We start from the raw sequence: 12,101 nt of genomic DNA, 5'->3' as shown, positions 1-12,101 counted from the left end.
CGTTTATCACAAAAACGTGCGAACGACCGTTTTAAACACGTCTCATCCCTTTCATATTCGTACGACCCGTACGAGAGAGTTAGGTCACACGTACGGGTCCGCTGTCACGTTTTAGAACGTCGCGATCGAATCGCGCTTATACGCTCAGCACGCTCAGACATTTCTCGTCGATCGCGAAGATCAAAGAAAATCCGAGCAGTCTTGAAATGAGATACGACCCTCAGCCAGGAGTGGTCCGGGTATGAGATCCCAGGACCGCAATGTGCGTTCGAAATGTCGATGTTCATGTGTCCTGCAGTTCACAAGTTGACGCGCAATTAGCTGCGTTCTTCATCGACCCACGAGCCAAGTGATCCACCGTTTAGGGTAATCTTTTTTTAAGTTAGGTTTTAAACGCATATCGAAACGTTTCTATTATAAGACGACGACGACGCGCGCTCACGTCATAGACAGCGCTTGCGCCCCTTTCGCAGCCGCCGTCGACTTTAAAACGCTCTTACGGTTTATTTTCGTCTTCTCCACTACACACAACGAGAGGAGCGGAGACAGACTACTCGAAATGGTGACGTTCGTTGTAAATTTTCGTCGTCTCACCTCGTACGACAACAAAAGAGCATACGCTGATCATAGTTTGGCAATATTTTCGTAAACTAAATCTCACCCTTTTGGAATGAAACAAACGAAGGGTGATAAGATTTTCGTAAACTAATCACATTACCGATCATCGTATATGTTCGTCGATATGAGGATCGAAACGTCGATTAGAAATATAATTGGCAAAATCGTTTTATTTTGCGCTCGATTTGTCCATTTATAACGAAATCCGTCGTAGGCCGACGATTATTACTCGTCGTCCTATATAACAACATCTTCATCGTATATATCTCCGCTTTCGGGCGTACATCTTTTAAAACCATATATTATAGGTACCCGAAAACAGCTACGTTGACGACGTCGAAATTCGATCGGAACTTCCGAACTTCGTAGATGGCTCTTTAACGTTCGACAATGATTTTTACAGACTTGTACGTTTACCTATTATATATATATAGGCATAACAACACACTGTAATGATCCTTCCGCAGGTTCACCTACGGAAACCTTGTTACGACTTTTACTTCCTCTAAATGATCAAGTTTGGTCATCTTTTCCTACACATCGACGACGCCGAAACGCCATCGCGTGTCGATCCGAAGACCTCACTAAATCATTCAATCGGTAGTAGCGACGGGCGGTGTGTACAAAGGGCAGGGACGTAATCAACGCGAGCTTATGACTCGCGCTTACTGGGAATTCCTCGTTCATGGGGAACAATTGCAAGCCCCAATCCCTAGCACGAAGGAGGTTCAGCGGGTTACCCGGGCCGCTCGGCCAGGGAAGACACGCTGATTCCTTCAGTGTAGCGCGCGTGCGGCCCAGAACATCTAAGGGCATCACAGACCTGTTATTGCTCAATCTCGTGCGGCTAGAAGCCGCCTGTCCCTCTAAGAAGAATAGTTTGTACGCCGACAGTAAAAACCGCGCACGAACCGCGAAACCCGAAAGCAACGCGGCCGGCGGGCCTTTAGGATGTCAAAAAGCGCCTAGTTAGCAGGCTAGAGTCTCGTTCGTTATCGGAATTAACCAGACAAATCGCTCCACCAACTAAGAACGGCCATGCACCACCACCCACCGAATCAAGAAAGAGCTCTCAATCTGTCAATCCTTCCGGTGTCCGGGCCTGGTGAGGTTTCCCGTGTTGAGTCAAATTAAGCCGCAGGCTCCACTCCTGGTGGTGCCCTTCCGTCAATTCCTTTAAGTTTCAGCTTTGCAACCATACTTCCCCCGGAACCCAAAAGCTTTGGTTTCCCGGAAGCTGCCCGTCGAGTCATATTAGGGAACGTCGACGGATCGCTAGCTGGCATCGTTTAAGGTTAGAACTAGGGCGGTATCTGATCGCCTTCGAACCTCTAACTTTCGTTCTTGATCAATGAAAGCGTTTTTGGCAAATGCTTTCGCTTCTGTTCGTCTTGCGACGATCCAAGAATTTCACCTCTAACGTCGCAATACGAATGCCCCCATCCGTTCCTATTAATCATTACCTCGGGGTTCCGAAAACCAACAAAATAGAACCGAGGTCCTATTCCATTATTCCATGCATACAGTATTCAGGCGAAATTTTAGCCTGCTTTGAGCACTCTAATTTGTTCAAAGTAAACGTGCCGGCCCACCTCGACACTCAGTAAAGAGCACCGCGGCAGGATTGAGTTGGGCCGTCGTAACCACGACGCGCACAACACGCACGCCGAAACGCACGCGCGACGGCGACGCGACACGACTAAGCCCACCGGCAGGACGTCTCGCGAAAAACACGCCAGTTAACACCGCGAACGATGAACCGGCGGCGCGAGACACAAATTCGACTACGAGCTTTTTAACCGCAACAACTTTAATATACGCTATTGGAGCTGGAATTACCGCGGCTGCTGGCACCAGACTGGCCCTCCAATTGATCCTCGTTAAAGGGTTTAGAGTGTACTCATTCCGATTACGGGGCCTCGGATGAGTCCCGTATCGTTATTTTTCGTCACTACCTCCCCGTGCCGGGAGTGGGTAATTTGCGCGCCTGCTGCCTTCCTTGGATGTGGTAGCCGTTTCTCAGGCTCCCTCTCCGGAATCGAACCCTGATTCCCCGTTACCCGTTACGACCATGGTAGGCGCAGAACCTACCATCGACAGTTGATAAGGCAGACATTTGAAAGATGTGTCGCCGGTGCGAGACCGTGCGATCAGCTTAAAGTTATTCAGAGTCACCAAGTTGTACGATGACGAGCGCGAACCCGAAACCGATTGGTTTTGATCTAATAAAAGCACTCCTTCCATCTCTGGTCGGAGCTCTGTTTGCATGTATTAGCTCTAGAATTACCACAGTTATCCAAGTAATTGTGGGTACGATCTAAGGAACCATAACTGATTTAATGAGCCTTTCGCGGTTTCACCTTAATTCGGTATGTACTGAGACATGCATGGCTTAATCTTTGAGACAAGCATATGACTACTGGCAGGATCAACCAGGGAACTGTTCTTATTATTTTATCGACACGAAGCAGATAAAACAAATACAGACACAGTTTATTTTATAAGTTTGACTTATAAAGAAACGTGTGCGTAAGACGACGATATATAATATATATCGACGACTAATAAAAAGGAGGTGCATGATAGCGCGCCTAGACGACGGAAAAACCGGTCCGAGGCGCCACGCTCTTACATTTTAATATTAGTTGTCTAATAAAACAAAACGATATCATCATCTTAGACACATCTTTTGTTTTTTTTATACACAACCGATCGACTAGGCACCCAATTATCTCGATTATCGACGACGATCGTCGACTACGTCGAAAATTGGATGCCGCAAAATATCGTTCGGCGTTTATAAGACCTCGAAAAACATTCTCTCCGAACCCTTCGCTAGATAGAAATATATAAAGCGACAAGGAAACCTCGTACGAGAAACGTTTCGTGATTTTTTATTTTATTCTCGCTCGGAGAGCAGAGAGCTATCGCAAAATGTGTTGCTGTTTTATGAACGTTCCGATGAAAAACCGATACGTCCATAAAAATAATAATTCCAATCGCATATGAATCGTGGATCATCTTCTTCTAACGAAGCCGAATGTTCCCGCCGAATTCGCGATCTCGCAGTGATACCGTCGTCGTCGTCGTACGCTTCCCGATATATCGAAAAAAACCGACCAGGAAGAACAACGAAACGACGATACAAAATCGCGAGAGCGTTACGAATATATAATAACACGACGAAATACGCTTTTTATTTAGATAAATAAAAAAATACGGTTCGGATCTTATATATTAACATATAATATGTAATACCACCTTCGCTGATCAAAAGCCACTCGGTAAAAGTGTCACAGCGCCGGTCGACCCGACCCGTCGTATCCGTCTCTCGTATCGCCCCACGTAGAAGCGCACACGATTTAAGCGCGGGTCTCTCGCCAGCTATCGGAAATGTATGGGTGTTTTAGAACAGATCGTTTATACGGACGTTGCGCAAATTTTTCGTTTTTACGTCTGCCCGTTCTCGTTATTATCGGAATGTTCCGATGAATAAACTTTAGCTTTAGACAACGTGAACTTCTAAAGCAATAATTTTAACCTCTCGTGTTAATACGTCCTCAGGCCGTTTCTAGACTGCCGATCACGTTCTTTAAAAGTCGGAAAATTCCGATCCATAAAATTATGCTAGTAGAATGTAAAGATCCTTCATAGGATGGATACTGTCACATATCGATACGGCGATCGGAGTAAAACTGTTCTCACGTATTTCAGGACATTTTAGGTTGTTACGTCGGCCCGTTCGTTATTATCGGTATATACCTATGAATAAATGTTTTGCTTGTAGAACGTAAGATTCCAAAAGAATGATTCGCCGAAACGATGGTGCACCCTTACGATCGGATATTTGCCGCTTATTGGCCATTTTCTATAATTCATCCGTTAGATATCGTTTATCGACTACGGATAAGGTTTTCCGATATCAGAATGTTCCTAAGGATGATTCGAAAGTGATTTGAACGAAGAATTTGATAGAATGAATCCTTTATTTATCCATTGAGTACAGGGTACGGAGTGTCTGCGGGGTCAGCTAATATATTATATTTCTCTCTCGACGTAATGGTAACTCGAAGTCCGAACCGCGCTCATGAAGCTCGGTTTCAATCCAATCCATGTTGGTCGGTTCCTCGAGAGGAACGCCGTATCTTCGCGGTCGACCGCCTAATGAATCAGGTGGTAAAAGTCCAAGCCCAGCGCGGCAACGGCAGGCGCGTTCAACGTTTTAACTGCCAATTCTACGGTCATTCATCGGCCAACTGTAAAGCCACTCCGGCCTACGTCAAGTCCCAAAGACAGAAATTCCCCGCCGAAATGCACCAACTGTTGAGAACCATACACCGCAAATTACTCGGGATGCAAGTGCCGACCTACTCCAAAAACAACCAAACCCAAAAGACCAATTCCTCCCCCCACTCATGTACGGGGAACTCAAGATAACAGTCGTCTGGCTGGTCTGGATTCCACTAGAACACGAACCCGATCTCCATTGGCGAAATACTCTTCGGAACATATTCAGATGACCAAGGAGATTTTCAGGCCATTTTCAACGCCATCAACCACACAGCTATTGGAAGAATTACTATCGGCCGGGATAATAGATGAGTTGGAACTTGGGCTTATTGCTCCAAGCGAACCAACTCACTACTCCTCCAATCGACCGACAATAATTGACTTTTTTATCTATCAAAATTCGAATCAAGCCTCTGACCTGCAAGTACTCCAAGATATCGATTCTGACCACAGGCCTATCCTCCTCACCCACCATCAGCGATTTTCCACTGAGTTCCACTGTCCCCAAGCAAGGTCAACCTAGTAAACGAAAAAAAAAGTATCTTCTCTTTGACGATCCTCATTATATTAGGACGATAGTTCCATTCTAAATTCTTGATTAATTACAGTTCCTATTTGTTCATTTCGAGACGTTCCCGTGATTAATACTTATCGTGTAGAAATTAGCCACAATCCACAATTAGCCACAGTTAGGAAAAATAAATTAATTATCATATAGTCATAAACGTAATAAAAATGAATACACATATTTTCGAAGTCACTCCAGAAATACTTTACCTTATTTTTAAATAACAATCTCGGGCCGTACCATTTTTACAAAACTTATTCTATATACTTACTATATAACAGATTATAATGATATAATATAATTCAATACAATAACTACAATATATATATATATATCTGAAAATTCTGTTTTTATAAAATGTCAGCTACTGTTTAACATTTCATTTTTTAAAATGTATATCCAATTGTGGTTCTGAAAAGAACCGATTTTGCAGGTAAGTAGTATATTGAAACACACATAGGTATGTGAATTAATTTACTTAGAACTGGTATATTTGGTGACTGCTTTGGTACCTTCGCTAACGGCGTGCTTAGCCAACTCACCGGGTAACAATAACCTAACGGCGGTTTGGATTTCTCTGCTCGTGATCGTTGATCTCTTATTGTAATGGGCGAGACGCGACGCTTCGGCGGCTATCCTTTCGAATATATCGTTCACGAAAGAATTCATGATCGACATGGCCTTGCTGGAGATACCCGTATCGGGATGAACCTGCTTTAAAACTTTGTATATGTAAATCGCATAGCTTTCCTTCCTCCTGCGCTTCTTTTTCTTGTCGCTCTTAGAGATATTTTTCTGGGCTTTTCCGGCTTTCTTGGCCGCCTTACCGCTTGTCTTCGGTGGCATTTCGAAATAAAAATCCCGACGTCTCACGTACCTCAAAGAGTACTTAACTAAAAAAATGCCTTTAATTCTAGAACTTATAACATTCGAAGGAACACTTCTAAGCCCCGCCCATAGCCCGAGTTAGAGTCTGATTGGTCGCGTATGATATAACGAGTTTGGCTCGCGGACAAAATTCCAGGCCGATCTGTAAGAAATTTCCAGTACCGTTTTTGATTTAAAGGTGAGCAGTATCTAACAACGATCGAGATTAACATGTCCGGACGTGGTAAAGGCGGAAAAGTGAAGGGAAAGGCGAAGTCTCGTTCCAATCGTGCGGGATTACAATTTCCTGTCGGTCGTATTCACCGACTTCTAAGGAAAGGAAATTATGCCGAACGCGTAGGGGCCGGTGCTCCCGTTTACTTAGCTGCCGTAATGGAATATCTGGCGGCCGAAGTTCTCGAGTTGGCGGGTAACGCCGCTAGAGACAACAAGAAAACAAGGATTATCCCTAGGCATTTACAATTGGCCATCAGAAACGACGAGGAATTGAATAAACTGTTATCTGGCGTTACTATTGCCCAGGGCGGCGTCTTGCCTAACATTCAAGCAGTATTATTGCCTAAAAAGACAGACAGCAAAACCAAATAGATAACGCAAACCGTTTAAAGTTTTGCATACGCCCTTTAATATCGGTCCTTTTCAGGGCCAACAAAATCGTATAAAAAAGAAGTTAGAATACGCGTTCTTATTAAAGAATAAATATTAACTAGAAAATTTATAAATAATCTGATCTGTACTGAATATTCCTTTATTACTGTTTTAGAGTATCGATCGATCGGTTCCCTAATTAGTTACGGCTCTATCTAGAAAATAATCATTTAAGTAATAATAAGATAATAAATAAATTATATAAATATTCTTTCTTTTATAAAGTTATATTGTGGTTCTGAAAAGAACCGTTTTTTTTTTCTATTAAAAAAATACGGTCTTGGACGAACGTATTTTTTAGGGAAGTCGTAGCACGTCCAGGAGTGTCGGGATATTTGTAATTTTCAACTCCGTGTCTTCTTGATCTGACGATGAAATGTGTCGCCTGTTTAATATATCGTCATACGTAGTAGAAATAGTTTTATTTCTTTTTCTTTGGTGATACTGGTTTTTTAGTTTTCGCACCTTCACCAGCGGCAACACGAACAGTTGAGGTCGTCGTCTTAGCACTTTTCGGTTTAGGCGCCTTGGGCTTTTTCGTAGGTCCGGCTTTATTAGATTTTTTCGCTTTGGAAGGCGATTTCGGGGATCTTGCGGCCGTGTTGCTTTTTGCTGCTTTCGAAGATGAACTATTAGCGGCGGCATTGGAAGCGGACGTAGTCGTGGCGGCGGTAGATTTCTTTCCTGTTTTCTTTTCGACGGCTTTTTTGGCAGAAGCTTTTTTCTCGGCCAAAGTTGCAGATTCACCTTTCTTACTTTTAGCTGTGGTTTTCTTAGTTGAGGCGGAGGCGGCGGTCGTCTTTTTTTCCGTTTTCTCTGAGGTTTTTTTGGCAGACGCTTTTTTACCACCGGCTGTCGTAGCTGTCGCGGCACCTCCTACTGGTTTTCGTTTATTTTTCTGTCCGGTTTTGGCAGTGGCCGTTTTTCTTTTCTTCGTACCTGCGGCTGTCGTACCTCCTGCTTTACGTGCCGAAGCCGCTAATTTAAATGATCCGGAAGCTCCTTTGCCCTTCGTTTGTACCAAAACACCCGAAGCGATCCACGTCTTTATATATTTCTTTATAAAGGGCGATAATTTGTCAGCATCCACTTTGTAATTGGCCGCTATGTATTTTTTAATAGCTCTGAAGGAAGTTCCGCCTTTCTCTTTCAATCCTTTAATTGCACTCGTTACCATATCAGCGATCGGAGGATGACTAACTTTCGATTTAGAACTCTTCGCCTTGCTCGAAGTGGATTTTTCTTTCTTCCCTCCTGCAGACGAACCTGCGCTACCGGCTGTAGCTGATGCGGCTCCCGTAGCCGACACCGAAGATGAATTCGACCCGGCCGGTGTGCCTGTTGACGATGCGTTAACAACGGCGGCGGAATTTCCTCCACTCCCTTGATTCGACGAAGGAGAAACCGCTTGTCCGCTAATATCGACGTCCGACATTCTGATATAATTTCTTAATTTTCTTATAAGAACGTTCTAATCACGATTCGTTTGACAAAGTTACGTACGTGCGTATGCTTCTCGTTCGCGTATTTTAACTGTCTGGCGGTCGCTCTCATTTAATGCGTACCCTATATGATATGAGCCGAACGGAGGACTGAACGGTCGAGCGCGAACGACGTTCCATATTCCGGCTTCGTCGAAACGTTCATCGAGCTTGGAACCGTTTACTTATTTCTCATATTAAATACATAAATCCTTTAGAATATCATACGATTTATGTTCGAGGCGTTAAAAGATAAAACGTAGTAGAAGTAGCAAACTTTACCAATAAATTTTACGTTGACTATCGTCTTAGAAGGAAGCACAAAATCAAGCGTTGCTCTCGATTCCGTCGAAACTACCAATTTACATTCGAGTTATAGACTTTCGGTTATAACTATGAAAATATATCTTTTCAAATCTACGTCCCCCGATATATCGTCTTTTGATATAAATGCAATTCCGTACAGATCTAATGCTATTATTGGAGAAACGAGACATATTATTCCTAATTGATGCGGTACAGATTGTTCGTTGTCCAAAACGAATCTATATCGAAACGTACCGTTGTCGAATTAACTGTAAGAAAACAATGACATGAAAATTAACCGATCCTATACTAATATACTTCTTATTTAACGGTTTCTTAACACCATCCGAACTCTGGGTTACAATCGAACGTATCGGGTGAGCAACGATATCGAGACGTCTATAAGAATATCGTGTCAAACCCTTCTGTATCGATACAATGCTCATATATATTATAGTATATTTTGCTTCTTTAGTTGAAATCTGTTTTCATAAATAGTTATCTAAAGTCAATAAATACATGGAACGCGATCTCCATACATACGTGCGTAGAACTACCGTACCTTCTTTGAAATCTTAAGGATTCTCCAAGCTCATCGACGCGAAGTTTATCTCGGAGTATTTTCTCTCTAAAGGAAAACTATATTAAAGCTTCAACGAAGATTCGGTATTCGATTGTTCACCATCATTTACATTCTTGTCATTAACCTAACATTTATTATGAAATCTTATTTTAAACTTTATCTATCTTTTTATATTACGATCGTCTATTATAATGCAGTATATTTGTTACTTTACAAGTAAATCTTAGATGAAAGGAGCAGATATTTAATAAAATTTAACGTCATCTTAGTCCATTTTCGAATAATAAATTTCTTTTTTTATGCTAGTAAATTTGTGGCTCTGAAAAGAACCGTTGTTTTCTTTAGTTGAATAGATACGTTGTTCTGTTTTAATTGGTCAGCATATATAATACTTTATTTAACCGCCAAATCCGTATAGGGTTCGTCCTTGGCGTTTGAGGGCGTATACTACATCCATGGCAGTAACGGTTTTCCTTTTGGCGTGTTCGGTATAAGTGACGGCGTCTCTGATAACGTTTTCCAAAAATACTTTTAATACACCTCTGGTTTCTTCATAAATTAGACCGGATATACGTTTAACTCCACCCCGCCTAGCCAATCTTCTGATGGCGGGTTTCGTAATACCTTGGATATTATCACGAAGCACTTTACGATGCCGCTTAGCGCCTCCTTTTCCCAAACCTTTACCACCTTTACCTCTGCCCGTCATGATTTATTCAATTTAGTATTAAAAGAAAGCAAATTTATAATCGAATTGTGCAGCGTACACCTCGAATACTACGGGTAACTATTTCAATTTCAAATCCTACCATGGGTTTTGTTGAGTTCGAATCGGGTCCCGCCCACAGATGCTAGCCGGACCAATCAGAATATCTTCACACATTATTAAAAAGGGAGATTTCTTTGACACCTTCGATCAGTTTCCAAAAGTTCGTTGGTGCTTGCGCTTGTAATTCTTCCTACACGTTTGAAGTCAGACCCGTTTAGACGATGGCTCGTACCAAGCAAACTGCTCGAAAATCAACCGGAGGTAAGGCTCCCAGAAAACAATTGGCTACTAAAGCAGCCAGGAAAAGCGCTCCCGCTACCGGTGGTGTTAAAAAACCGCATCGTTACAGACCCGGTACGGTCGCTCTAAGAGAAATCCGACGCTATCAGAAGAGTACCGAATTATTGATTAGGAAATTGCCTTTCCAACGATTGGTTCGCGAAATCGCTCAGGATTTCAAGACCGATTTACGTTTCCAAAGTTCGGCAGTGATGGCTTTGCAAGAAGCTAGCGAGGCCTATTTGGTTGGTCTCTTTGAAGACACCAATTTGTGTGCGATCCATGCTAAACGAGTAACTATCATGCCTAAGGACATTCAATTAGCCAGACGCATTAGAGGCGAACGTGCATAAATGCTACGGCTGTCCTATATTAAGGTCGTTTTTTGTATTTATATGAAAAAAAAAAGGTTCTTCTCAGAACCACCAACTTCTATTAGAAAAAAGAGACATTGATATTTTTTCCGTTTATATGACGCTTTAGTTATAATATTTGTGAATTGAATTTAGAATATTATGCTCACAAATATATTGTGAATATTGAGGAATCCTTAGTAATAAGGTGTGAACACCTGCTGGATTGACTTGAAGTTTATATCACGATAAGAAAGGGGTATCACATATACTGTTATTATGTTACCGTAAAGGAATGAATATATAAAATAAAATATTTTTTTCTGGATATTTTAACATTTTTATGAACGATTACTATATTTTAATTTATTTGACTTCGTATATATCCTATCTTCTTAACAATAGTTTATTTCTTTTTTTCTTCTTTAAACATTTTGGGGCTCTGAAAAGAGCCGTTTTCCACCCTTCATATTATTATGATCACCTTCAAAATAATATATTTCGTTTACTTAGAACTGGTATATTTAGTGACAGCTTTGGTACCTTCGCTAACGGCATGCTTAGCCAATTCACCGGGTAACAATAACCTAACGGCGGTTTGGATTTCTCTGCTCGTGATGGTCGATCTTTTATTGTAATGGGCGAGGCGCGACGCTTCGGCGGCTATCCTTTCGAATATATCGTTCACGAAAGAATTCATAATCGACATGGCCTTGCTGGAAATACCCGTATCGGGATGAACCTGCTTTAAAACTTTGTATATGTAAATCGCGTAGCTTTCCTTCCTCCTACGCTTCTTTTTCTTATCGCTCTTAGAAATGTTTTTCTGGGCTTTTCCAGCCTTTTTTGCCGCTTTACCGCTTGTCTTCGGTGGCATTTTAAACGAATGAGATTCGCGACCTACCCATACAGCAAAAGATAAAAGACTAAACCGAAATATACCTATAGTCGTTTAATTATTTGATAAATGACGCTACACTTCTAAGCTCCGCCCATTCTTGGCGTTATGTCGTAGAAAGCTCTGATTGGTCGAGTAGGAAACGTACTAGTGTTTTGAGAAGTTGCCGAATAAAAGCTATTCGCTGGACAGTTCACTGCCAGTTGTTCATTCGTTGTCGAAAGGACGTGAGCGTTGTCGCCATTAGTTTTTCGGTTATTTTTAGTTTAAAAAAGTTAGCAATACAATGTCTGGACGTGGTAAGGGTGGAAAAGTGAAGGGAAAGGCGAAATCTCGTTCCAACCGAGCGGGATTACAATTTCCTGTTGGCCGTATTCACCGGCTTTTAAGGAAAGGAAATTATGCCGAACGCGTAGGGGC

General features: G+C 42.2%; 2 non-coding genes across 2 annotated transcripts; both read right to left on the bottom strand.

Moving 5' to 3' along the window:
- Window positions 1-214: 214 nt before the first annotated feature.
- LOC143206433 (5.8S ribosomal RNA) lies at window positions 215-369 on the bottom strand. Its single transcript, XR_013008401.1, has one exon. It is a non-coding gene; the product is annotated as a 5.8S ribosomal RNA (ribosomal RNA).
- Window positions 370-1,068: 699 nt separating this feature from the next.
- Window positions 1,069-3,057, bottom strand: LOC143206434 (small subunit ribosomal RNA). The gene has a single exon (XR_013008402.1). It is a non-coding gene; the product is annotated as a small subunit ribosomal RNA (ribosomal RNA).
- Window positions 3,058-12,101: the final 9,044 nt, after the last annotated feature.

Source organism: Rhynchophorus ferrugineus, unplaced genomic scaffold (assembly GCF_030347505.1).
Source record: "Rhynchophorus ferrugineus isolate W39M unplaced genomic scaffold, kcgeb_rfMv2 rfM690, whole genome shotgun sequence".
NCBI classification, from domain to species: Eukaryota; Metazoa; Arthropoda; class Insecta; order Coleoptera; family Curculionidae; genus Rhynchophorus; species Rhynchophorus ferrugineus.
The sequence above is the reverse complement of the archived record's forward strand: the minus strand, read 5'-3'. Positions and strand labels throughout refer to the sequence as shown.